Raw genomic sequence first — 27,393 nt, forward strand, 5'->3', positions numbered from 1 at the left:
CACTTGCTGGTCAGTAGCATAATTGCAACCCCCAAGGAAATCCACAGGAGGAGAAAATACGTGGCGTGAGGACAATCCGGTGTCTAGAAGGGACACAGTGGCAAGGCTGCGTTGTGGGAGTCACCTTTCTCTGTTCTGTTCTCATAACCTCTGAATTCTGCTACTTGTGACCCAAGGAGGGGTATCTCTCTGAGCCCAGGAAATCCAGGTCTGTCAACCTGGGGAAGTCAGAAATAGGCTGGTCCGGTGCCGGGCCAAGGGTGGAAAAGGAAACCATTCCTGGAGGCATTGCTCGGCATGGCCGCTCTTGCTAAGGGTAACCGTTTGCCTTCCAAGTTCAAGCCCATTTCTCCTCCTCCTCTGCTTTTAGGCACTTTTCCCAATTGACTACCTCATTGACCAGTTAAGTAATTCAATTTTCACTCTGTAAAAATCAAGCACTCAATAAAAACCCTATGTTTTTCTCAATTTATTCCCATCAATACCGTGTAACCCCAGCCAAGTTTGTTTTCTGATTCTTCATTTGACCGTCAGATAGGCCTTCTGGGCATCCACTTTGGGTCCTGCAGCAGCTATGATGTCAGGCGGCTGCTGTGTACCTGGCTGTGTTAGGCTCCTTGGGTGGACCAAGGACACACACCCAGCGGTTTTCTGGCTTTGAGGACCCCAAACTGGCACGGGGGCTCTTAGCTCTCTCTGTGCCCTAGACTCCTGCCCACCCCAATCCTGGAGAAGCTCATGAAACTTTCTCAGAATGAGGATTTTATAATTAGCATAAAACAAAGTATAGATCCAGAGGAAACCAATTTCATAGCAATGAAGTTATCAAAATACTAAAACTAATTTCTTCAGTAACACTTCCATAAGAACTTGCAGCAGGTGTGATGATTTCCATAGTTTGGAAGTTGTGCTGAGTGTAAGCAATACTTTGAGATCGATAAGAACTGTGATCCGGCCTTGGAGATATCTGTGATTTCTGTTGGTGACACCCAGGTACTGATGATATGTTTGTGACTTGTTGCCTGCTTCAGAATGGAAGGAAATGCCTAATTTCAGCTGGGGCTGGTTGAAAATAAAAAGGCCTCTCCGTCCAAGGTCATGGGTCCTTGAAGAAAGGGCAAGCAGAGAGAATCAGGAACATGTAGAAATAACGCCACGAGGCTGCACGCGGTGGCTCACGCCCGTAATCCCAGCACTTTGGGAGGCAGAGGCAGGTGGATCACCTGAGGTCAGGAAGTTCGAGACCAGCCTGGACAGCATGGTGAAGCCCCGCACGAGGTCAGGAGATCGAGACCATCCTGGCTAACACGGTGAAACCCCGTCTCTACTAAAAAAATACAAAAAACTAGCCGGGCAAGGTGGCAGGCGCCTGTAGTCCCAACTGCTCGGGAGGCTGAGGCAGGAGAATGGCGTAAACCCGGGAGGCGGAGCTTGCAGTGAGCTGAGATCCGGCCACTGCACTCCAGCCTGGGCGGTAGAGCGAGACTCCGTCTCAAAAAAAAAAAAAAATACAAAGAAATTAGCTGGGCGTGGTGGCACATGCCTGTAATCCCAGCTATCCTGGAGGATGAGGCAGGAGAATCGCTTGAACCTGGGAGGTAGAGGTTGCAGTGAGCTGAGATCACGCCACTGTACTCCAACCTGGGTGACAGACTGAGACTCCGTCTCAAACAAACAAACAAATAAAAAAAGCCAAAAAACAAAAACACCATGCGAGGTAGGACTTGGCTGGAGGGATGCGATGGGGACAGATGGATCCCATGGGAATGATGCAGTCCTGTCCCCTCTGCCGTGCCCCAGTGTCCCCATCTTCCCCAGGCCTCCTGTCTGGTCTCCCCTGCCCACTAAGGGTATGGACTCTAGCGGCTCAGGGCTTTGGTTTGTTTCATTCCCTCTTGCTCCCCACGCCCCTGGCGCTTAGTAGATGCTCAGTAAAATCTGGGGACTTCTGAAAGGAGGAGCTAGGAGGAGGTCATGGGTCCTGAAGCTCAGAGGCCTAGTTTCCCTGCTGGGGAATCTGGGGAGAGTCGAGTCCTCGCAAAGCTGGTGAGTGAGGAGCTGGGCTCCTTGGCCCACTGCCGGCTCCACGAGTAACCTGGGAAGCTCTTTAATGCAGTAATTAATCTCCCCCCCGTGGGGTGGGGATTATGGCACATATCTGCAGAGAAGAGAGCTGGCTGCCAGAGAGACATAAAGATTTGTCTCTTGCCTGAGAGGAGTCCTGGGCAGAGGGGAAGCAGTCTAGCAGCCGCTGACTCACGGTCGCGGGTATGCAGCCAGGCTCTGGTGACGCCCACGCCTCCACGGCGGGGCCACTGGGTCAGCCAGGAGCCAGGGCACTCCGTGGTGAGAAAACACCCATTCCCAAATTGAATGAGGGCATTTAAATAGCATCCTTGATGATCCCAGCCTCATCTCACCCAGCAAAACAAAACAAGACAAAACAAGAAACCCATGAGATGGGTTTGCTCAGCTTTCAACAAAGACAGAGGACTTGGGGGTAGGTTGAACCATGGGAGGGCTTCCCCAGGGGACAGCAGGTTTGGAGAAACCTGGGCTTCCTGATGGAAATGCCTTTGCAGCATCACCCACCTGCTCACTCACTCACTTATCCATCTACGCACCAGCCCCGCGCCCAGCATCACCTACTGCTCACTCGCTCATCCATCTACACGCCCGCCCTGCCCTGAGCCTTCCCTCTGGGCCAGCTTCGGAGGAATCACCAGTTTCTGAGTTCTCGGGGGGCCTTCTATGGAGGGAGCCCTGAAAATGGCCTTTGTCCACGTGTGGGGCCTCGCTTTTCATTCTGTGTCCGTGACTGTCTTTTCTTCTAATTCACATCAACACGTCCCTTTGAGGAGGGCTGGAAAGGTGCAGTGCTGAGCTGTGGTTGGGAAGGCTTGCTGCTGGCCCCGCCGAGCCCCTCCCGCCCACACAGCCTGGGCTGGGAGCCGATGTGAGTCACTGGGCTGCTCTCTGCGTTCACCCAGCGCCTGGCCAGGGCCCAGCTGCTGGGCTGGAGTGTGGTGGCCACCGTGGCCAGACGGTTCGGGCTCCTGGAGGCGGGCAGGTTCAGCGGGCTGCGCTGAGCACTGAGCTGGGGCCAGCTCCCCAGTCCCCTAGGCCTGGGTTCCCTCATCCGCCCTGGGGCTGGCAGGACCCCTCCCCGTGGAGGTAAAGGTACAGGGAGCGGGGAGGATGTCTAGCGATGCGGGAACGAGCTTCTCCAGTCCCAGGGAAGACTGCATCGTCGCCCCTAATCAGAATGTGCCTTCTTTCTCTAGGGGGATTTTATGTGGTTCCAACTTCTTCCCATTTCCTGAATAGTTTGCTAAAGTGGAACAAAGCCCAGCGTATTTCATGAACATTCAGCTCCTCCAGTTTACTTTTAAAGAAAGTATTTCTCGTTGACATCTGGTTTTTCACAAGTTTCCTGATATGAATTATTGCCTGGAATTCTCACCTCTAAGATCAAGTCGGAATTTCTTTCCATCTCACCCGTGGCCGAGCAGAGGGCTGGGCAGTGACGGGGAAATCCAAAACCTGGGAACTTCTGAGACTTGTCAGGAGTGGGAAGGGAGCTTTTGGGCGGCTTCTTCCAGGATCCCACCTCCCGCAGTGTCCTTTGGCCCCAGGTGGGAGCCAGCCTGGCCCATGAAGGCACAGCTGGGGTCCACCTTCCTGACTCAGGAAGGCAAAGAAGACCACCGAAGCGGCCCCCAGCTCCCTCCCTGGCCTGGTCTTCTCACACCCTGGGACATGCGGAAGGGCGTTGGTGCTGGTCACCTTGGCTTCTGAGCTGGGGCAGGTGGGGGTTGGAGACCGTCCCAGGAGCATGTTGGGACAGGACGCACATTGCCCCCAGCCCTCCAGCCCCCACAGGGTTTCTGCCTCCTACGGCCTTTCCAAACGGCCTCCGGTGGGTACTGTGTGCTGAAGACTTCGAGGATTATTGGCAGGCAGGGGCTTGGCAGGGGCTTGGCAGGGGCTTGGCGGGGAGGGGAGGGAGGCAGGGCCGGTCTTCTGCCCTCTGACCTTTCTTTCTCTGCAGACACATTTCCTAAGGCCCCCTGTGTGCCAGACTGTGTGCTAGGCACACTGGACAGACTAGTGAATGATTTCCTCTCTACACCCCAGCAGCCACAGGCAAGGGATGACCATGGCTGTTTCAAGGGCGAGAGGTTGCAGCTCCATCCTCTCTCTGTCCCAGTCCCAGTCCCAGTGGGATGCCGGGGCTTGGCTTGGCCCTGGTTGTGTCTCCCTCAGCCCTCTCTTGCCTAAGGTCCCCCAAGTTTTTCTAGGGGATGCACTGCCTCATCTCCTGCTCACCAGGCACCCCCTCTCTCTAGTCCTATAGGGTAACCCTGCAGAGAGCTGCCTCTGCCCTGGGCGCTGGTCTCAGTCTTCTGAGCACACAGAGGGACTCTGAGAGGCTGCGTGACCCGTTTGCGAGGCCAGCCTGGTCTGTGTGCCGCCAACCTGGCTCACCTAACGCTGGCCGGGGGTGGACAGCGTGTGAAGGGCCCCACCTTTCCAGCAGACAGCCTGGCCTGCCCCAGGGGGCCCCTGCCTGCGTCCCTCACCCCAGACCATACTTCTGCCCTCCATGGAGGCAGCCCCTCTGCTCTGCTGCCTCCTGGCTTCATGTGGCCCTGCAAGCTGCAGACCTCATGGAACTTCATCTTTCTCTTCCCTGGGAGGGAAAGGACACTGACCTGGCCTTGTTGTAGATGGGAGCACATCACATGTGGAGGTCGTGGCCTGGTGCTGGACAGCCAGCATCTGCTCAGATGCCCCCTCCTCAGCTGGCTCTGTCACCCTGTCCTTTAGGGCCTGAGAGCGTGCCCCTGCCCCCGTCTCAGAGGACTTGCTGCTGTGCCCCTCACCTTGGGCCTTGCGTGCCTCTGTATCTCTCATATCTTTGTGTCCTGGGCTCTGACTCCATCCCAGTTTCGGGGTGGCCTGGCCCATCCTGGGGTCTTGAGATACTCGTGGCCTCTGGGGTGCGAGGACTTGGGAGGCCGTGTAGAGAGTCAGGCCAGGCACCCCTCTCTTTAGGAAGCTCCCAGCCTCCCCTGCTGGCAACAGCCCCTGCCAGGGCCCCAGCGTGTGGCCTGCCCCCCTCCTAGACTGTTTTCGGTGGGCTTGGCCCCTTCTCGACTGCGTGTTTGGAGCAGTCAGGGACAGAGTTCCTGAAGTGCAGGCGCTGATCTTTGAATTTTGAGATCACTTCCAATCTGTTTTTTTTTTTTTTTTTTTTTTCTGTCTTCTCACTCACCTCCCTGCTGTGGGGTCTGGTTTTCGGCATAATCAGAGAAGGGACGAAGACCAGGCAGAACCTACTGACGAACTAATCCATGAGTTGTTGTTGACATCACGATTGCTGACATCTACCGGGGTTTGGCCCAAATTTGTGTTTGCCCCAGAGAGCGTTTTGGGAGGTGTACTTGGAGCGGCTCATGCATTTAGTCATGAGCTATGACTCTGGGCCAGATCCCCTGCCAGGGGGAGGGGTGACGTCTGTGGCTCGGACCAAGCATGGTCCATGTCCTGGTGAGGTTACAGCCCTCTGGGGTGGGGGCAGATGGTGACCTCGGGGCCCCAGGGCAGGAGCCCATGGGGGGGATGCTCTGAAGCATGCATGTGTGATGGGGGCCTCTGACTGGGGTGGCATCAGGGAGGGTCTCTCAGAGGAGGTGGCATTCCCCAGAAAAGGACGTCATCAGCCTTGTGTAGTGCCAGGTGGGTGGGGGCGTTTGCGGATAATGTGAAGGCTGGGTCCCCAGTCGTCTTTGGTGCCTACCCACTCACTTCCTTTGTGGGCTGAGGGCTGGGCTTTCTACCCTTGATCCTTATTATCACCATTATTTAAAATAGAGGCGGGGCTTCTCTGCCACCCAGGCTGGACTGCAATGCTGCGTTCTTGGCTCCCTGCAACCTCCAACTGCTGGGCTCATGCCCTCCTCCTGCCTTGGCCTTCCGAGTAACCCAGGCTGGTATTGAATTCCTGGGCTCAAGGGATCCTTCCACCTTGGCCTGCCAAAGCGCTGGGATTACAGGTGTGAGCCACCATGCCCGGATCAAATGCTTGACCTTGATGCAGTGCCCAGGATGGCTGGCTGCAGGTGGCCAGTCAGTGACCATCCCAACTCTGCTGCTAATGGCTGCCCGCCCTAGGCCGATTGCCTATGCTCTCGGAGTCAAGTCTTTCCTGCAAAATGCAGGTGTATGGTGCCCACCTGATGAGACTGTCGTGGCTGTGATACAATGAGGGCAAAAGTGCTGGGTTCCGAGCTTGCACCAAGCAGTGTCCGCTTCTCTTATTCCAGGGAGGAGGCCCGGACATCCATCACCTACCAACCCCCAGTGGTCATTCCTGAGCCCCCAACGAGAGAAGCTTTTTGGCAGAGGCAGGCGGAGGGTAGTTAGCCAGCTGCCAGTACCTCGGTGAACCCACAGGGCTCTTCTGGGAGTGGAGCTGTGACCTGGCCTGGGTGGAGTGGGCCCAGGCTCCACTGCTCCTCGGCACGCCTGAGGGTTTGTAAGCAGGGCTGAGTCATGGCCACAAAATCACTTGTGCAAGAAATTTTTGCATTTCTGCATTTTTTTCTTAAGTCAATAAATTCTGACTTTGAGTTCTCATTCTACTGCAAGAAGCAAAAATTTCCCTTAAACCTTGCTGTCTGGAGAAATTTGGAAAAGCTTCTCAGAGGTGGCAGGAGGAGCGGGAGGGAGGGAGGGAGGCAGGCATCGCCAGGGTGCAGACCAGAGCTGCAGCAGAGTTCAGGGACGGCAAGAAGCGCCAGGAGGGAGTGTCCAGGGGGTGGGGCAGGCGGTGGCGCTGGGATGGTCACTCCCTAACATTTGTCAGGACGCCACTGATTGATTATTTATTTATTTATTTTTTGAGATGGCGTCTTACTTTGTTGCCCAGGCTGGAGTGCAGTAGTGCGGTCTCGGCTTGCTGCAACCTCCGCCTCCTGGGTTCAAGCAATTCTCCTGACTCAGCCTCCTGGTAGCTGGGATTACTAGCGCCTACCACCACACCTAGCTAATTTTTGTATTTGTAGTAGAGATGGGGTTTCACTATATTGGCCAGACTGGTCTTGAACTCCTGACCTCAAGTGATCCCCCCACCTCAGCCTCCCAAAGTGCTGGGATTACAGGTGTGAGCCACCACGTCCAGCCTAGGACCCCTTTTAAAGACAGATCGTCCACGTGAAGTTCCATCAAGGATATACAGACCATTAGGGAAGAAGCAGGTGTGAGAAGGTGGGGGCCCCTGTGAGAGGAGGGGTGGGAGCAGGCCTCACTCTGTCAGCTAATCCCTCATCCCTTTTACTGTCTCCCCACCTGGAGGAAAATGCCATAGAAGTGTTTGTTGTAGTATTAGAAGGAGACCGTGAATGTTATCTGGTGTCTGTTTCTGCATAATTCTATCAGGAATGTTCCCAGTCATCTGTGTGGCTAAATCCCCTTTGGTGGCCTGAATTTCCGTGGCTGCCCTGGCCCAGGTGCCTGTTGATCCAGAGGATGGGGGAGAGGTATTCTTCTGAAAAGAGAAGATGGGAGCGGACTGCAGGAGGGCTGCAGGGGACATCTTTCCTTGGCTCCACCTTTGGAAGTTGCCTCCTCTTACCGGGCCCTCTGGGGTTCTCCTCTCTCCCCAGACCCTGCGGAAATTGTAGCCCACACTGCACAGGTCAGCATGTGGTTGTGCACTGGCTGGTTGGGCAGATCTTTCCTGTTGGTTTAAAGTTACTGGGGGGTGGAGAACACGTTCCTATTTCCTGTCTCTGCCTTTATATCTCCTGTAATGCCGTGTACAAAAGGATGTGTTGAGCAGAACTCTTGGTGACAGGTCACAGAAACCCCACTCCAACTAGCTGAAGTGAAAAATGGGAATTCCTAAGTTCACAGAATCAGTATGTCCAGGGGGCTGGCTTCAGGCATGGCTGGCTCCAGGGGTTCTAACGTAGGCACCGGGTTTGGTTCCTTATCTGTCTCCATCTCTGGGTTCTGTTTTCACTGCATGTGGGCTTCCTTCTCAGGCAGCCCTTCCAGGTCCTGGTCCATGGGAAACAGGCTAAAGAGTGCTGTTGTTTGTCCCTGCTCCTAAGGGAAGCCAGAGCTAAGGCTCCCTGGCCTGGTTGGGTCACATGCCCACCCAAACCCTTCATGTTGGCCAGGAAACTGAAACGCTTTGATTGCCTGGCTAGGCCCACGCACCCAACCCTGGAGCCACGCTGACGGAGCCTGGAGGAGGAATTTGGTCTCCAGATGAAGATCAAGAGCTGTTACTGGAAGAAGAGAGTGCAGGTTCTGGGCAGGAGCCCACGGAGGGCAGGGTGAGGAGTTGGAGGAGGGCTTAGCAGCAGTCTTGAACCTCTTCTGGCCTTGTCACTGGGGGGTCATCTGCCCACCCATGGCCATTGGACAGTGCCCTCCCCACCTTGTGCTGCCTGGGTCTTTAGAGGTGTCAGCTCTGGGCGATGTGACTTCCACTGGAAAAGGTGACAGAGCCACTGCCATTCATGTGGCAGGGCCACGCTCGTCCCCTCCTTCTGCTTTTGTGGTTGCTGCCTGGTGGATCCTCAGTCCTCCGCTCTGCTTGAGTCACATCCACGGTGATCTGGCTCACGAGTAAACGCAACCCCTGGCATGAGGTTCCACCGCCATCTCGCCCGTGGGCTGCGGCACCTCCTCCGTGGGTGCTTGTGCCATTTGTAGCCACTGTGCTCTGTGGAGCCACTGCAGTGACAGGTTATGGGATGGAGGGCACTGGGAGGTGACATGCCACACCAGCAAAGGCAAGCTGTCTTGGGACAGCTGGGATCTTTGTGTCCAGGGCATGGAGGGCAGCCTGGGGAGGACCGGAGGTGGCTCCATCACATGGTGCTGTGGACTGAAGGCAGTCAGGGAAATGGTGCAGACCACTGAAGGTGGCTGTCGTAGCCGTGGACATGGAGGTGTTCTGTGGCCACACATTCAGTGTTGATCTGAGTCTTCCGGTGCCCTCAAGCTTGCTGCCCCACTCAACCCAAATAAGCCAAGAATCGCTGTGTTAAGTCAGGGACTGCTGGCATTGCAAGGACTTCAGGAGCCTGGCTGGGTTCTCATTTTACAGATGAGAAAGCTGAGGCCCAGGAGGTGAGTGCGTTGGGCAGAGTTCTCTCCCTGGGAATGGCAGAGCTGGGTCTAGAGCCAGGTCTCAGTATTCTCAGGCCAGTCCCCTTTCCAGATGGAGACCTAAAGAGTCTCCCAATGGCCCATCCCTGGAAAGGCACCTGGATGCCACGAGCCAGCCCTGGCTATCGTGGACTCAGCCACATGTCTTCAGGAGCTGGGCTGGGCTGGAAGCTGGCTTCTTGGAGCTTTCTTCCACATCCCTGCCCCAGAGCTGTGAGGTTCCTTATGAGGGAACCCATGCACAGCAGTGAGCCATGGGTACGGGTTGGTTTCCTTCTGCCAGGAAGTCAACTGGGAGTGCTTGTTTTTGTGCGTTTGCCTCCAGCCTCCAGGTCTGGGGTGTCTGTTTACAGGAATTGTGGGAGAGAAGGTGAGTCACAGTTGGGGCTCCTCTTGTCTTCCCTAAAGGAAGCCAGCCTTTGCTTGCAGCTCTCCCCACTGCGGGGACAGCTGGTGGGCGGGGATACTGCTATGGCTTGAAACCCTCCTAAACTCATGCTGAAATTTAATTGCCAGTGTAACAGGGTTGGGAGGTAGGACCTTTGAGAAGTGATTAGGTCATGAGAGCTCTGCCCTGGGGAACGGATTAATGCTGTTATTTCAGGAGTGGGTTAGTTCTCATGGGAGTGGCATCCTGATGAGGGGATGAATTTCAGCTCCCCTTTTCCTCTTTCTTGCCCTAGCCTTTCTGCCTCCCACCATGGGATGATCCTCGCCAGAGGCCAGCACCGTGCTCTTGAACTTCCCAGCCTCCAGAACCAAATAAACTTCTATTCTTTATGAATTACTCAGTCTGTGGTATTCTGTTACAGAAAGAGGTCTAAGGCAGCGGCTGGGCAGATTCATTCAGCCCAGTGCCAAAATTCCACATGGCACTGACTGTGTGCAGGAAGGTTGCTAAGGAGTGGTCCTGGGATAGACTCACAGGAGCTCAGTTCCCAGGGTGCGCAGAGGTCACTGTGTTCCAGCTGGGATACCTTCAGTGATGGGAAGCTCACCCCTTGTAGAGACAGCACATTCCAGCATGTCTGGTTTCTGCAGAGAACTAGTGAGGTCAGCACACAGCTGAGGCTGTGGAAAGGTGATGAGGCTGCCAGCGGGGCTGCTTTTCTGGTGGCCACGAAGGACGCCTGTCTTTGCTGTTGTTTCCAGGCTGTGGGTCTGTTCTGCTCACGAACTTGAGGGACAGTGGGTTTGTGGGGGTAGTGCCAGGTGGTTCCAACTTTGCTTTATTCCAGGGTAATCTTTAGAAAGCAGCAGTGAGGGGAGATGCGCTTGCCTTGTACGTGGGAATGGTGAGCTCCACCGCCCAGCCCAGCACTGCTCCACCTGGGGTCTGCAGTGGTAGACGGAGGGGTCCATGGCCACGGGCCATTCACTCCAGGCCACATCTCCCTGTTTTAATCCTGTGGCTGCTGTAACAAACTGCACAAACTCAGTGGCTTGAAGCAACACAGCTTCATTCTCTTACGGTTCTGGAGGCCAGAAGTCCAAACTCAGCAGCACGGGCTAATGTCAAGGTGTCGGTGGGACTGGCTCCTTCAGGAGGCTCCTGGGGAGATTCAGTGTCCTTGCCTTTTTCAACATCCAGAGGTGCCCACATGCCTTGCCTCATGCTCTTTCCTTGTATCCCTCCAATCTCTGCCTTCCCGTCTCCTTCTCTGGCTCTGACCCTCCCGCCTCCCTCTTATAAGGACCCTCATAATGACATTAGGGCCACCAGACAATACAGGCTCCTCTCCCTTCCCTAGAGCCTTAATCACACCTGCAACATTTCTACAAGGGAACCCATGCACAGGTTCTGGGATTTGGATGGGGGTGTCTTCTTGGGGGCTGAGATCAGCCTGCCCCGCCCTCCAGCAGCAAAGCCAGAGATGAGATGGTGGTTTCCGTGGTTCGCCTCCTGGGGACGCAGAAGCCTGAGTGACTCCTCCAATCCTCCGTCCACGTTGCATGGCGGTTCCTGTGGCTCTTCTGACCCTCCATCCACACTGCAGCTGCGCGTCTTTGGATGCTTGGATCTGGCCTCACTTCTTAGCTTAAAGTCTTTCAGAGCAAGTCTGGCCTTGCTCCATGGGGCTCCTTTTTCCCCTTCACCTACTCCATGCTGGCTGCTTGCTGGGTCCCCTCCTTGTCAGGTCCCTTCGCCCGATCTGGAAACTTCCATCTCATCCCTGCCTTCCTGGCCCTTGCCCCATTGCCACCCCTCCATGAGGCCCGAGGACCCTGCAGCTTGCTGGTGCCCTGGCCCTCGGGCATCACAGTGCTCAGTGATGTCTGTGGGGTGGATGAGTGGATGGATGAGTGGACACTGAGCTGCAGACAAAGGAAAGTTATTTTTAAAGCACACGTAACCGACTCGCCTGGCACGTGGCATCTCGGTCCATCCTGCCTGCCGGTTCCAGGGGCCAGAGCCTGCAGCAGGAGGCTCACAGGCCATGTGCTTTTACTTAGAATGAAGGTTTTTTAAGGTACTTGGAAGCAAAATTTGGCAAAACTTCCACCACTCTCAAATCAGCAAATATTTACTGAGCATCTGCGAGTGGAAGGCAGTTCCCCAGGGTGGGGCAGAGTGGTGTGGCCACCACACCCTCCATAAAAATGCCCACGGCCGGGGCCTTCGGCTTTCCCTGACTCGTTATGTAGCTGTGTGTGGGGGTGTGTGACAACACACACACACAAAGAGGAAAAGTCTCCAACTGTTAAATACAGTGTGAGGATGAAGCCACGTGGGAAGCCTGGGGGTTGGAGCTCTGACCTATGGGAGCTGTGGGGACCTGAGCTGGGCTCACAGGGGCAGGGTTCTTGAAGGGATTGTGTATTTTTAGTGTGGCGAGGGTCGAGAGTCTAGGAGAGGGGACAGCTGTGCCAGCCGGGGTCACAGTGCACAGGGTCCCAGGCTGCCTCCCCCTGTACAGCTGGGTGATGTTGGACAGGCCATTGCATCTCCATGGCGGGGCTTCCCCAGTTGTGTGGGGAGGGCTCTTCAGGCATGTGCATGAATGGCCAGGGTGGGCAGAGCTGCTGGATGGATTGGGGGTCAGGAGGAGCCCTCCTGAAGCCAGAGTTTATCTTTGGAGGTTTCTGAGTGGGCGGACTTGGCCCGAGTAGAAGGTCAGATTAAGCAATTAGAGAAATCCCCAGCGAGGAGATCCTGCATTCCTCACTGCACTTGGCCGGCTCACCTCCCATCCAGGCAGGTGTCACCTCCTATTTGTGCTGCGTAAATGGATTCTAATCACCTTCTCCTCCATCACTTCAAGAATGGCCTCGGTAGCCATAAAGGAAATTAGTTTCAGGTGGAAGCCTATTTTTTTACCGTGGCGGAGACCAAACTGTTAATTACCTGGAAATCGCGTGAGGATTTTTGCCTGAAAAGTTTTTTCCTTGGGTGTAACTTTTCATAGATATTAATTATAGATATTGGCTTTAGCCCACTGAAATAATTCCTCTCTCAAGAGATTAAAGGCATTTAAAAAAATATTCCTTACGAAACCTAATGCATATTCTTTGTCTCTATTTATGCTCAGTATATGGGATGGAAACAGGAGATTGGGGATGTGAGCATCATTAGACACCTTTTCTGCATTTAACAAAAGGTTGATTCCAGACTACATGTGTTTTCAGATCTCTGAAGCCAGTGGGAATTTGAGGGCAAAGGGCAAGAAGGCAACCCTTCAATATTATAACGACGAATCCCAATAGGAATGTCAGGACTTGCCTCTATGATGCCTGTACTATGCCACCCACGTTCATGTCCGGGAAACGCTGTCCTGTGGCTTTCCCAGCACACTTAAGATAAAACCCAAACACTTTCTCCGGCCCTTTCTCATTTCACAAATCTTACTGCACTGCCCCCAGGCACTCTGCCCTGGAACACAGTGCTCCCGTGCGCTCTGCCATGCTGTGTTCTTGTAGCTTCCAGAACATGCTAGGCCCTTCCTATCTCAGAGCCTGTGCCTGGGTGACTCCCTCTGCCTGGCATGCATAGCTGGCTCCTACTTATTTTGGGGACCACTGTGTCTCTGTACCATCTCTGCTTCCTGCTCATTTCCTTAATTATATTCTGCACATTGGATTTAGCTGATCTTTTTGTCTGTTTATGCTGCGTGTGTGTGTGTCCATGTCTATGAGAAATAACAGCTTTCTGAAGGCAGAGACAATGTCAGACTTCAGGACCATGTTGAGTTTGAGGTAACCCATGGGACAGCCTGTGTCCATGTCCCCCGAACCCAGACTCCGGGTTCTCTAACTTGGCGTTAGAATGTCTGCTGTCTGGGCCCCATGCTGGGAGCCGGGTTTAATGGGTCTGGCCTGCGGCCTGGGCATCCAGATGATTCACTGTTGAAGGCTGTGCATGAGTCTGTTCACACGCTGCTATAAGGACTTACCCAAGACTAGGTCATTTATAAAAGAAACAGGTTTAATTGACTCACAGTTCGGCATGGCTGGGGAGGCCTCAGGAAACTTACCATCATGGTGGAAGGGGAAGGGGGAGCAAGGCACCTTCTTCACAAGGTGGCAGGAAGAAGTGCAGCAGGGGAAATGCCAGATGCTTCTAAAACCATCAGATCTCGTGAGAACTCACTAATCTGAGAACAGCATGGGGGAACCACCCCCACGATCCAACCACTTCCCACTGGGTCCCTCCCATGACACAGGGGGATCATGGGAACTACAAGATGAGATTTGGGTGGGGACACAGCCAATGCATATCAGGCTGGGAATTTGGAGGGCCTGTGGATGGCCTGCAGGGTAGGCAGGACCCTGTTGTGCAGGGTACAGACCTTGCCCGCAGCAGCCGCACGGTGAGACCCTCACGCTTGCACTCCCGTCTTCTGCACCCTCGTGTTCCACCGTGATGACTCCACATCGTCGTGAAAATAAAGGAGTGTTGGGTTTGCTGGATTTAAGAGGCCAGGAATTTGTGTCATGGATTTCAGAACTAGTTCCGCCAAGAGTGTATACAGTTTAGAACAACAGCTGTTCATTGACCACTCAAAGCGGAGGCCTTAGTTTTACTGGAGTTGGACTGAGACTTCAGATTCCGAGGCCTGAGCTGTCTGTGTGCCAGGCTGGTGGCAGGCAGCTCTGATGTGTCAGGTGGTCCTGCACTGAGGGAGCCAGCTGGGTGCCATGGGGCCCAGCGAGGAGCTGTCCTCCCGGCCTCCCGAGGCAAAAACCAAGGCTTGGTGGTTGGTGGGGGGATGGCCACCCTCTCCCTGGTGTGTGTCATGAATTGCTGATGGGTGAGCTCCTGCCACTGAGTGTGCAACGTGGAGTCCAGGGGCCTTGTCTGAATCTTCTCTGTACCCCACTGTTGGATTTAAGGCGTGGTGGGGTAATGGAAAGAAAAGGAATGGGTGGATGAAGGCCTGGCAGAGGGAGAAAGAAGATGCCATTCTCCTAATTCCTGATGCCAAGCAGGGCCAGTTGGAGCCAGGGGCTTGTATGATTTCCAAGCTTATTTTCTGGAAATATCTAGTAAGCATTGGTTTAGGTGGGTGAGGTTGATTCAGGCAAGCGGTTGCTGTCTAGCTCAGAGGGAGTGGGGCCAATGGATATTTCCCCAGTTTTGGAAAGTTCCATGTGTGGGGACCTGAACGAAGTGCCTGTGGCTCCTATTTCCCACCCTGTTTTGCACGCTGTGGGGTGGCCTCGCCAGGTGCATCCCATGTGTGAAACATGACACTTTCCAGCTCCTTCCCAAGGCCAAGCTCGGTCACCGAGCAGTGGGAATTGACTTGCGGATGAATTTGCGAGAAATTTCCAACACCCCCCACGTTTAATTCCTTTTATGTCTCCAAGTTGCATGATTAATTAAGCAGCACCCACACAGGTTGTTTAAAAAAGGAATGATTTTTCAAAACAAAGTAATGCCCCAATGGTTTGTCAGAGAGAGAGGGAAGAAAGCTTTAATAAGCAGAATGCTGTTTAATAAATCATAATTATTTATGTGGGCAAATGCGTCAGCTCAGTGACGGCACCCAATTAAACATCTAATCATGTTGACTTTGCCCTTCATACTCACAGAGCCGACCATGTCCCTGTGGGTTGACCAGATGTCCCCACATTCTTGTGGGCAAATATTATCACCTTTCTTCCCCCTGAGTTTTTGAACTGATGTCCTTGAGGAGTTATTCCCAGACTTTGGTGTGTATCAGAATCTCCTGAGGACTTGTTGTAAAGGCAGAGATGGGAGCTCGCTGCAAACATCCTGGTCCCACCAGACCCCGGGCCTGTGCGTGGGCCCAGCGTCTGCAGTTTGAATGAGCTCTCTGGGTATTACATGCATATGTCCTCGGGTGAGCCTTTTTCAGGCTGCGTGACCAGCAGAACCAGAGAGCTCCGTAGTGACCTCCTGTGTGGCTGGGAATACCCTTGGCGCTCTTCTTGTTCAAGGTGTGCAAGAGCTGGAATTGAATTGGGGGCAGGTTCGGATTACCCCAAGTCACCCACCTCTCAGCAGAACTTTGCAACCACAGGGATGTCGGGTGGGACAGTGGTTTGGCAAAAGCCATCCAGCCCTTAACATGCTTTGGGCCTGCGAGGGCATAGGGGAACAGGGAAGGAAAGACAGAGGCTTTCCCTCCTGAAGCCCACAGTCCAGGGAGGGGAAACAAAACCCAACACTCATCTTCTAGAGCTGCTGGACCGTGGAGTGGACAGCTCGTTCCGTAGGAGGCCCAGGCAGACTTCCTGGAAATGGAAGCACTTCGCTGACTCTTGGAGGAAGATATTAAGTTAAGCATATGTTTATTGAGTATCTTCTGAGTGTTTGGCCCTGTGGTAGGAGGCAGTGGTTCAATACGGACCAAACCATTCAGATTCTTACCTTCACGGAGCTTATATTTTTTAGCATGGGAGAGAGACCAAAAACCTAAAAACAGTGAAATAAGTTCAGATGGGGCTAAGTGCTAGGAGAAAATGGAGCAAGTGATGACCCACCCGGGCCAGGGTGGTCGGGATGGCTTTGGAGCCCCCCAGGCAAGGGGAAAAGGCGTTTTGGGACCTCAGATGATGGAATGAACTGGGCATGTTTGAGGGACAGAAAGTGCCTTGTGACTCAGCAATCCCCTCCTCGGTATAAACCCCAGAGAGATGAAAACCCGTGTCCCCACTATGGCAAGATTCATGGTACCCAAAGGTGAGACCACCCAAATGTCCAGCAACAGACATGGAGAAACCAAATGTGGCTCATCCACACAGTGGAATATTATTCAGCCACAGACAGGAATGGAGCCCCGACACCTGATACATGATGGGCCTTGAAAACAGGACACTCAGTCAAACAAGTCAGCCACGAATAGCCACATACTATATGGCTGCATGTCTATGGAGTGTCTAGAATCGAGACAGCCACAGAGACGGAAAGCAGGTCAGTGGTTGCTTGGGACGGGTGGGGGTGGGCACGGGGGTGGTAGCTAACGGGCATGGTGATGGAAGTTCTCTAAAATGGACTGGTGGTGTGTGTGGGGATCTGTGAATATGCTAACAGCCACTGGCTTGGTGCACGTCTGGCACGCGAATGCGATTCCAGCTGTTTAAAAACAAGGGTAGTGCGACCAGGGCAGAGGGCTGGTGCAGGGAGGGAGGCCCCGTGCTGTGGTCGGGCTCCCCAGGCTGTGGCGGGAGAGAACGGGAGGATCTGGAAAGGGCAGGTGTGGGGAGGGCCGGGGTGTGCACACCTGTGTGGGGTGTGAGCACTAGGCACGGCAGCTGTGGTCTCCCTAGGGTGGTCATGGGGCCGGCCTGGGGAGGGGTTTCTGCAGAAGAGCTGCAGGGAGGCTGGAGACCATTCCTCTTCTCCCTCCACCCCACCTCAACTCATTCACTCAGGAACACGCAAAGGCTCCTTTGCTTTTTTCAGGCAGGCCCTGGCTGGGTTGGTGGAGGGAGGGCTCCTCTGCCTGGATCCTAACTGGACCCTAGGACGCTGAAATCCCAGACTTCCTGAGCCTTGAATTTGCCAAGATTTGTATTGTAATAAAGACAACGACCAACCAAGCAACAAAAAACCAGACTCGTGTTCTAATGAAGGACAGGACTCATGCTCGTTTTAGACCTCGCGAGAGGAAAGGCCTAAGGAAAAAGAAACTGGACATGACCCACGTTCTCATTCCTCACAGATACCGATGGCCAGCTTTTTGATGCCTTCCCATCCCATTTTTCTTCTGTGCAAAGATAAGGACCTTAGTGTATATGTATACACACACACACACACACACACACACACACACAGAGTTTGGAATTTTTCTTTGTGCACCTAACATTATATTGTATGCATTTTCCTACCTTGGTGAAAATCCTTTGGAAAGGACAGGTGGCCACATGGTCATTTCTTTATTTTTCTATCACTGTGTCCTTGGAATGATGCTCATTTTTACGTTATAAATAATTATGCTGACGTGCATTAACCCAATTAATACCCTTGGACATAACTCTTTATCCATGTGTCTGGTGGTTTCCTAGGATGAATTCTCTCTGAAATGAAGTCTCAGGGCCAAAAGTCAGGAATGGGGCGTGTACTCGGTGCCCATGTGGATGTTCTCTAGACGTGTCCACCAAGGTACCCCAGAATCACAGCATGACCCGTGTGTGCTTACGCCCCCAGTGCAGGCGCCTCAGGGGCCTCCTGGTGCCTTCCTGGGAAGGGCTGGGCTTGGGAAGGGCATCTCAGAAGATGCCTGGTCTGGCCTGTGGCCCACACCTGTCACCTGTGCGGTTGTCCACCCCTGGAATCTGACCCTGGCTGCCTCATTCTGAAGTCCATGCTGTCAAGTGTCACGTGAGGTGAGTTTACTCCTCTGGGCCTCAGTTTTCTCATCTGTTCAGAGGGATGACTGATACCTACCAGGCACCGGGTAGGAACTCAATGGCTGTTGCGTTTTATTAATTGTAGTAGCAAATTAAAATAGCGATGCAAAGAGGGTGGGGCTGCTGCGTGAGCTGGGGGTCCCAGGGCTGGTGGGGAAAGACTGTGTGGCTTGACATGCTGGTTTCCAGGGCCCCGCTAGGCACTGCAGCAGGATCCATCTTCTGGGAAGTCCCCTGGAAGCTCCGCTCTGCCCAGGTGGCTTGGGAACCTTGCAGGGCTGAGCCCCAAGGGGCAGCCCGGGGAGCGTGGCTGAGCCAGGCTGGGGAAGGCAGGTCTGACAACATTTAATTTTCTCCTTGAAATCAGCCTCGTGCTTAATCCTCCTCGAGTGTGAAGACAAATGCACCATTAAGGCACCAAACAGGGAAGGTGGAATGGCTTCTTGATAATTTGTGATGAGTGTGAAGGGTGAGAGGAGGCGGGGCTGGGACTGTAGCCCCTGGGAAGCTGCAGCAGCAGGCTTCGGCCGAGTCGTGTTCTGTGGTCTCAGAAACCTCGCCTTCTGGAATTCTGGCCCTTTGCTTTGGTCAGCTGCTGCTTCTTCCCACACCTCATGACCTATGGTGGCCCATGGCTGGGGGAGTGTATTAATCCGTTCTTACATTGCTTTAAAGAAATACCGGAAGGTCGAGACGGGCGGATCACTAGGTCAGGAGATCGAGACCATCCTGGCGAACACGGTGAAACCCCGTCTCTACTAAAAAATACAAAAAAATAGCTGGGCAAGGTGGCGGGCGCCTGTAGTCCCAGCTACTCGGGAGGCTGAGGCAGGAGAATGGCATGAACCCGGGAGGCGGAGCTTGCAGTGAGCTGAGATCCGGCGACTGCACTCCAGCCAGGCGACAGAGCGAGACTCCATCTCAAAAACAAAACAAAACAAAACAAAACAAAAAAAAAAAAAAAAAAAAAAAAAAAATACCCGAGACTGGGTAATTTATAAAGAGAAGATGTTTGATTGGCTCGTGGTGCCACAGGCTGTGTAGGAAGCATCATGACATCTGCTTTAGGGGAGGCCTCAGGGAACTTTTATTCATGGTAGGAAGCCTGCAGGTGTCTTACCTGGCAAGAGCAGGAGAGAGAGAGAGAGAAAGGAGGGAGGGAGAGAGAGAAAAAGAGAGGGAGAGAAAGAGAGAAAAAGAGGGAGAAAAAGGAGGTGCTACACACTTTTAAACAACCAGATCTTGGGAGAACTCACTTCCTGTACAGTGCAAAGGAGGGTGGTACTAAACCATTCATGAGAACTCCATCCCCGTGACCTCCCCACAGGCCCCACCACGAACACTGGAGATTACAGTGAGGCTTGGGTGAGGACAGAGTCAAACCGTAACAAGGAGCAGCAGGTGTGGCACTCGGGAGGGATCAGGGGCTCCTGTGGACCTCCCACTCCCTCTGCTCCTTCCCATTCCAGGACGGTCCTGGGGCTTGGTCCTCTCTCATGAGCTCACTGGGGGCTGAATGGGCCTGGAGGACCCCAAACTTCATTAATTATGAGTTGTTTTTGCCAAGGACATTTCATCTATGACATCTTTGCTTTGGTGTAAACAGACCAGTCTTCCTTCTACCTCATGGGGAGTGATGTATGCAATGTATGTTCCATAAAATGCTTCAAAGGGAGAAAGAAAGAGAATATGATCCAATTATACAAAATATGTTGGCAGACTCCTATTGATCCTTCAAAACCCTAATGCAGTATTGCCTCCTCCATGTAGACTTTCCTGATTACCCTGACAGAGTTACAGGGTTACTCACATCTTCCCCTACCCGTGCTGTGCTGCACGCACATTTCTGCTTCAGGGGAGGCCTCAGGGAGCTTTTATTTATGGCAGGAACTATGGGCACTGTGATCGTGGCTATAGTCGTGGCTCCTGGATGCCCGCATCCAGCCCACTGGACCGTGAACTGTGAGTGGAGGGACCAGGCCTCTTCATCTTTGTGTGCTGTACCCAGCCCTGCTCTTGGCTCAGAGCAGACCCGAGTCATTCTCTGTTGAATGCAAAGGAGCACTGAGAACAGCATTTTGCCAAATCTTAAGCATGACAGAAACGTTTACTGCATCATCTCATTGAACTCTTCCTCCGGCTTCCCCTCTCTCAGTTGTTCTGAACCAGCATGGCGTGGCCAACGCTTGGTGATGGCTGCAGACCTGGGAAGGGGCTGGGACCGGGGCTCACCGCTGCTCACTCTGTGGTTCAGGCCCAGCTGGGGGTTGAGGGTGATCTCCACTTGAGCTCCCCGTGTGGTTGCTGCTAGACTGGGCTGGAGTGGTGCCTGGGGGCTGCATGGATGTCTCTATCCACATCCTGTGAGCTGGCCCACCAGGCTGCACTCAGACATCTGTCTCTCTCCTCTTGTGCTCTCGGGGCCCCTGTGGTTGTTCTCTGCTGTGGACCAGTTGGGGCTTCCTTCCAGCGTGGTGCCCGTACAGCAGTGGAACTGCTGCCATGAGGCCTGGGCTGCAGCGAGGGGGTCCCTGCAGAGAAGGCAGAGGCTGTGTGCCCTTTTGGGTCCCAGCCGTGGAATCCACAGAGTATCACTTCCACAGTCAACCTGTCAGAAGACCGCCTGAGTTCAAGGGGAGGGAACAAAGGCCCTGTCTCTCACTGAGAGCAAAGTCAAAGCATTTGGGGCTGTGTTTGAACTCTGCCACCGTGAGAAAAACATGGCTCTGGAGGGCCTGGACCCCCAAACCAGCCTCCATAGCCTGGGGGGACTCTGATTCTCCAGTGATGGCTTTCCTTGCTGCTGGGAGGGCTGGAAGCTGCAGTGCCACCACTGAGGGAGTGTCTATGGTGGCAGGCACCAGGCATGCATTACCTTTTCTGCTCCCAGACCTGGGAGGTGGCCTCACTGAGCCCTTTTGGGACTGAGGCTTGGAGAGGTATGTGGCCAGCCTGAGGTCACAGAGCCCAAGGATCAGAGCCTGGATTAGAACCTGGGGCTGTCTGGCCCCAAGCCTGGCCTTGCTGGGCCTCCACGTGTCCTTCCAGGGCAGGAGCTGACGGAGCCCTGTTGAGCTGCAGTGCGCGCCCCATAGCTCACGGTCAGTGCCATTCTGTTTGCTCCAGGGTTAAGTCCAGACGTCTGTGACAGCCAGGCAAGTGGGGGTGGGGTGAATGTATGAGGGGACTCATCCCAAACAGGCGGAGGGCAGAGGGGCTGTTTCTTCCGGGCACACTGACACAAGCCATGTGAGACAAAGAAAAGCCCGGCCCCTTCCCCCGAGGCCACTAATCCAGACTGCCATCTGTCCCCAGCTTTCACAGGCCACCTCCTTCAGAGTCACCGCTGAGGTTAAGATGCAGCGGCCCTGTGGCGGCTCAGTGTGGAGCTGTCACTGTGCCAGAGCTCACGGGCAGGCCCTGCTCCGTCGATGGGGGATGGAGCGGGGGGGCACACCTGCTTCCCAGGCCACATCTTCAAGCACAGCCAGGAAGTACCGGGGCGTGGCCCGTTTCTGTTTTCGTTTTCTCCCTTCTGGGTCTCCTCGTCTCCAGGATCACACGCACGAATTGAATGATGCCTGGCTAGCGAGTGAGTTCCTTGATGCATCCCGTGCAGCTGAAAGGCAGTGGGGACATCCCTGACAGTGCCACCAGCAGGTCACAGCACCCCTTGCATTTCATCCACACCACCGCACCTGCTCTTGTGCACTTGTGCACTTGTGCCATGTTCATGTGCATGCTCACACACATGCGGGAGGCCCTGCGGGGCAGGACGGAACATCAGCTTGAGCAATTCTGGGATGGAACCCAGAGGCCGGCGGTGCTTCAGGCCTCTCGAGAGCTAGCCAGGATTGGCTCCAGCCTGGCTCCACACCCGCCTTGAAGCCTGAGGGCCTCCCCGAGGTCTGTGTGTCCCCCGCGTCTGTGCTCATCACCGCTGAGCCTGGGTTCCCCGTGCTCTGGCTCTGATCCTCTCTGTGTTAACCGAGGTGAGGGAGCCACTTTCCTTCTCGACTTCTCCGGAAAACTGCCGAGTGTCTGCTCCGGGGCAGACGAAGCCCTCGTCTTGTCCTCCACAGCCTCCCCAGCAGCCCGTAGGTTGCGATCCTGTGTTCTTATGGGGCCTTGTGGGTGAGGTGGGCTTTCTTGAGATTTGGTAAAAGGTGGCAGGGGACACATTGCATCCCTTCCAGGCAGACACACCTGGCGCCCCTCTGCATGGTGGCCTGGGGTGAAGAGTTCCCTCCAGCCCATTGCCAGGGAGTCGTTTCCCGGCCTCACCCACTGCTCTGCTCCCTCCCTCCTTCCTCGCCTTTCACCTCTCTGTCCTGTTTCTTCTCCCCAGGCCCCAAGAGCAGTGAAACTAAACCCTCTGGGTCCTCAGGCACAGTGGCTGAACCCCGTTTTGTGGCTGTGGTGCCTGCTGTCCCCTCTTTCAAAACATTCCTGTCAGGGTTTTCCCAGGGCCGGCTGGTGCCCCCTGGTTGGACTGCACGGGATCCCAGTCCTGCTGGCCAGGCCGGGGCTGGAAAGGCCCATTCCTGTGGCCAGGCTGCCCCATCCTGGCCCCAAGTGGACTCGCGTGAGGCCTGTGGCACCTTGCCCTGCTCCCTCCCTGGAGGCACCGTAGGCTCAGGGTGCTGGGGAGGGTGTGGACGTCTGCTTTCTCCTTCTCTGGGGCTCCTCATCCCGCTGTGACGCAGGGGGTGGCGGGAGCTGAGGATGACCGGACGGGAGGAGGCGGGAGCTCACGGGTGGCATTTCTTGGCCATAGTGTCCTTTGCCTGGGCTGCTGTGACAAAGGACCGCAGGCCAGGGGCTTCCACAGCGGAGGCTGATTCCTCAGTCCTGGAGGCTGGAAGGCTGAGACAAGGTGTCGGCAGGGTTGGTTTTCTTCCGAGGCCCCTCTCCTTGGCTCGCAGATGCTGTCTCCTCCCAGCATCCTCGTCGGTGCCTGTGTCCTAATTTCCTCTTCCTGTGAAGACACCGATCACACTGGGTCAGGGCCGTGCTGACCCCCTTATTTTAATGTAATCACCCCATTTAAAGGTCCTGTGTCCAAATAAATACATACATTCTGGGGTGCAGGGTGTTAATTAGGCCTTCCACAGGTGGGTTTGGAGGGGACACAGTTCAACATGTGACAGTCACCTGCATGTGTCAGGTGCTGTGGGGAGGCCCGAAGCTCGGCGCCTAAAAGCAGAATCTCAGCAAGGGTGGATGTGGTGCAGATTCTCTCTCCAGTCTCTACTGGTCCGAAGACTTGGCATATTCCTTGCCTTCTCTGTCCTCTCTTGAAGATGAAGGTGATCGTCCTGCCTACACAGGCTCACGGTGAGAATTATGCAGAGGACATGGACTTGGCCTGGCCCCTGCATGGTGAGGAGTGGAGAAGGGGCCATCTCCAGGTCCAGCTGTGGGAGCTGAGGGCACTCAGGACCTGATGCACTCCTGAATCCACTCCAGGACGCTCAGCGCTGCTCTGTGGTCAGGGCTTGGGGCCTATGACTCTGTCCAGCTGCACTGGGGCCGCTGTGGCCACGGGTGTGGGGCTGGGTGGCTGGGCCCACTCCCGAGGGCCTTCAGCCCATGTGACCAGGGCTACCATCTAAGAGGGGAGTGCCCCGTAGTGTTCGTCCACAGCGTCAGCAGCCGGCTGGTGCCCCCTGGATGGGAACCCAGTGTTCCTCCACGGCGTCAGCAGCCGGCCGGTGCCCCTGGATGGACTGCATGGGAACCCAGTGTTCCTCCACGGCGTCAGCAGCCGGCAGGTGCCCCTGGATGGACTGCATGGGAACCCAGTCCTGCTGGCCAGGCTGGGCCTGGAAGGGCCCATTCCTGTGGCCAGGCTGCCCCATCCTGGCCCCAGGTGGACTCGCGTGAGGCCTGCAGCGCCTTGCTCTGCTATGCGGCCTGGTCTGTGTGGGAGGTCCCCACACACGGGGGCCCCTTTGATTTTGTTCCTCTTGCTATTCCTTGGGCCCCGTTCTGGTGAGGGTGTCCTTTCTACTTTTGGGTATAGGGGCAGCTTGCCGTGCTCAGAACCCACAGGTGGGAGCCTCTCCTCCAAGGGCGGACCCGTCTCTGCGTACCCTGTTTCCTCCCCCAGAACATCTCCTTCCCCCATAATTCTCACACGGTGAAAGCTTTCCAACCCTGCCATCCCATGACCCATTAAAGAATGTCCCTGCCACCAGCTGATTGGAGCTCCTCTCCCTGGGAGGTTCTTGGTGCCAATTTCTTAGCCCCCAGGACTGGGAATCAAGAGGGTCTAAGGACTCCGTCCTCTTCCCTTGCTCCAAGGGCTCTAGGAGCTTTCCAGAAAGACAGCCTCTGTCTTATAAAGTTGGCCTTCCGTCCCAGGGAGAGTCCTTGCTGGAGAGCACCCAGGCTTCCAGCACCGATCATCTGAATTTCCTCCTTTTGTAGCTTGCCTGGACTCCCTCCCATCATGATTGGACCAAACCTTACTTGGCTCATGCCCAGGGCACAGAGGGCTGAGGTCATTCAGAGGCTGAAAAAGGGCCTAAGAGCTTCTACCACAGGGTGTTGCAAGGTCATGGGTGTTCAATCTGTGTGGTGTTCTCATGGTCAAGTCTGTGATGTCTTTGGGAAGGAGCGGTGTTGTGTGCTCTTGTATGAAGGAGTTGAAGACGCCCAGTGCATTGGTCAGGGTTCTCCAGAGAAACAGAGCCAGTAGGAAGTGTGTGTCTAGATCTCTTTCTGTATCTATATCCATATCCATACCTGTATCTGTCTATATCTAGAGCTTTTCATGTATATATTTTCATATCTATGACAGAGATTTGTTATAAGGAACTGGCTCACCTAAAGCTGGAGGCTGGGCGGTCCAGAATCTGCAAAGCCAATGTCCCAGTTTGATCTGAAGGCTGGCAGGCTGCTGTAGAGCCTGGATGAGTTGATGCTCCAGGTTGAAGGCTGTCAGCAAGAGAATTCTCTTTTAACTGGGGGGAAGGTCAGCCTTCTCTTCTATTCAGTCCTTTAACTGATTAGATAAGGCCGGCCTTCATTGTGGAGGGCAATGTGCTTCACTCAGTTTCCTGATTTATACATTAATCTCATTCAAACACACTCCTGCAGAAACACCCAGAATAACGTGTGACCAAATATCTGGGAACCCCAAGGCCCAGTCAAGTTGACACATGAAATTAACCATCACACCTGGTAATACCATCCACCCATCCACCCATCCACCCATTACTCATCACTCATCCATTTGTCTGCATCTGTCCGTCCATCCATCCATCCATTCATCCATTCATTTGTTCATCCACTTAGCAAATGTTTATGGAACTCTACACTGTATTGTGCACTGGGGACCCCCAGGTGAACAGGGAGTGGGCCATCCTGCACCAGGGGCCAGGCAGCATCCAGTGGGGACATAGAGGAGAGGGTCATTCTTTTTGGGGGGAGGATTTGGGAAGACTCCATAATGGAGGTGGCCTTTGCACTTTAAGAATGAATGTGATTGCCATGGTGTGCATAGTCAGCAGAGGAGGCATTCCGAACTGAGGGCATGAGGACAAGGAGATAAGTGTGGCACGTGGGGGGATTGGGAGAGACCCAGGCTCTCGGGGTGGGGATGAGACTGGGGTGTAAATTGGGCTGGATCATGGAGGGTCACTCACAGGGTGCCCAGTGACCCATGGCATCCACAGCACTTGGGTGCTGCTGGAGATACAGATGTCCTGGCCCATCTTGGAGCTGCATTCTGACAAGGGCCCTGTGATTGCTGGGAATGCCGACATCTGAGCAGCAGAGCTGAGATGACGGAGCTGCGGGTGGCCTCTGCGGAGGGTGGTGGGAGAGTCACTGTCTTGCATAGCTTGGGGCACAGCGTGGGGCAGGATTGGGGGGATGGAGGCTGTAGGCCCTGGGAGAACCATGGGCTATGGTGAGCAGTAGCCTAGGGGAGCAGTGGGGAGGCCTGGGCTCCAGCAGGATGGATGAGGGGAAAGCTGCCTGGCGGCCAGGAGGAAGGGGGACACCCCAGTGACCCTGCAGCCTTTTCCTGGGGAGGCTGCTGTGGTCTGAGCCAGCCCAGTGCCCATTCCCCGTGGGCTCCGCTCCTGGTGCTGCCAGACTCCTAGGACCCAGGGCCCGGCACCTGTACGCCGGAGAGCGCTAGTTAGCGAGCGAGGCATGGTGTGCCAGCCTCATTATGTCACCCCCCACAGCAGCCCAGGATGGCGGATTTATTCTTTTCATCATCTGTACAGCCCCCCGGGGTTCTGGGCCCAAGCTCTTCATTTGCTTCCCTGCCAAGCCTCATGGTCCGTGACCTTTAGACTCCCGCTCAGCTCCTACATTTCAATCTGAGCCCTCGGCGCTGGGGCTTTGCATAATGTGGGGCCTCCCGACCGACCGCGCCAGCTGTGCCATTTCTGTGGAGGATGCCACACTGTGTCGATGCGTGCCCCTCCCCCACCCTGCTGGGAGCTGCCCTGGGCCCCCTTGGGAGGCAGGGATGCTGTGGGTCCCACTCTGTGGACAAGGATGCCATGGGGGTGCCCAGGGCACCCGGTTCAATTCTGCCCAACAGACTGTCATGTGTCAGCTTCTGGGGGCCGAGCATGGTCTCAAAGTCAAGATTTGGTAAGGTACTGGGGGACCCCTGCCCTTGGAGCGTGTTTGGTGCCATGGGGACACTGCTGCACTGTCAGAGACAAGGCGTCAGTGATGGGCGCAGTGTAGGACGGCCATCACCAAAGCTCCCCGCTCCTCTGCACCAGGCACTTCCCCGAGGCCTGCTGGGGCACCGGTCAGCTGAGCCCAGGAGTCAGGCTTCAGTGCCCACGCGTTCAACTACTGCCTCCCTGATGGAGGAGGCTGGGCTGGGTGCAGGCGGGGCCCCCAGGCGCCTGAGGGAGGCCAGGCACTGCCACTGCGGGCAGCAGGAATGGCACGGCAGAGAAGGGGGAGGCATCGTCCAGCCCCCAGAGCTTGGAAGTGTGGTGCGGGACCCAGACGCAAACTGTGGACTAGGCCTGCAGAAGCCACAGTGAGGCCAGGAGCACATCCAGGGTGTCATGATGACAACGTCTCCTGGCACCGCTGAGCACCTGCTCCAGGGCAGACATAGCCCTCATCACGTCCTCCACAGCCTCCACAGCAGCCTGCAGGCTGCCATCCTGTTTCCATCCAGGGGCCTGGACACTGGGCCACGGCACAGTACAGACGCTCGCTGGGATCAAGGGTGAGCAGGCGCTGGCAGCTGTGGCGGTGGGTGGACGGGGGGTGGCCAGAATGGGGACTCAGGAATGAGGCTGGCGGTCACTGTGCGGTGCAGTGCTTCTCAGATGGGGAGTTCTAAAGCCCCCAGGCAATACTGGCCTGGCCCCCCGTCCGACACTGCAGGGTGGA

At 55.1% G+C, this 27,393-nt stretch overlaps 2 protein-coding genes across 13 annotated transcripts in view; one reads left to right on the forward strand and one right to left on the reverse strand.

Annotated features, from left to right (window-relative positions):
• GRPEL1 (GrpE like 1, mitochondrial) overlaps positions 1 to 27,393 on the reverse strand; it is a 972,139-nt gene that overhangs the window by 152,172 nt on the left and 792,574 nt on the right. Inside the window, exon 1 of one of the 11 annotated variants that reach the window (XM_050792212.1) lies at positions 13,414 to 13,417. The exons of the other annotated variants lie outside the window; for them this stretch is intronic. The gene's annotated coding sequence lies outside the window, so the exon portion shown is untranslated. Of the gene's footprint in view, positions 1 to 13,413; positions 13,418 to 27,393 lie in introns of those variants that run through there. 11 annotated transcript variants of the gene reach the window in all.
• SORCS2 (sortilin related VPS10 domain containing receptor 2) overlaps positions 1 to 27,393 on the forward strand; it is a 554,540-nt gene that overhangs the window by 12,480 nt on the left and 514,667 nt on the right. The gene's annotated exons all lie outside the window — the stretch shown is intronic.

This window comes from Macaca thibetana, chromosome 5 (assembly GCF_024542745.1).
Source record: "Macaca thibetana thibetana isolate TM-01 chromosome 5, ASM2454274v1, whole genome shotgun sequence".
NCBI classification, from domain to species: Eukaryota; Metazoa; Chordata; class Mammalia; order Primates; family Cercopithecidae; genus Macaca; species Macaca thibetana.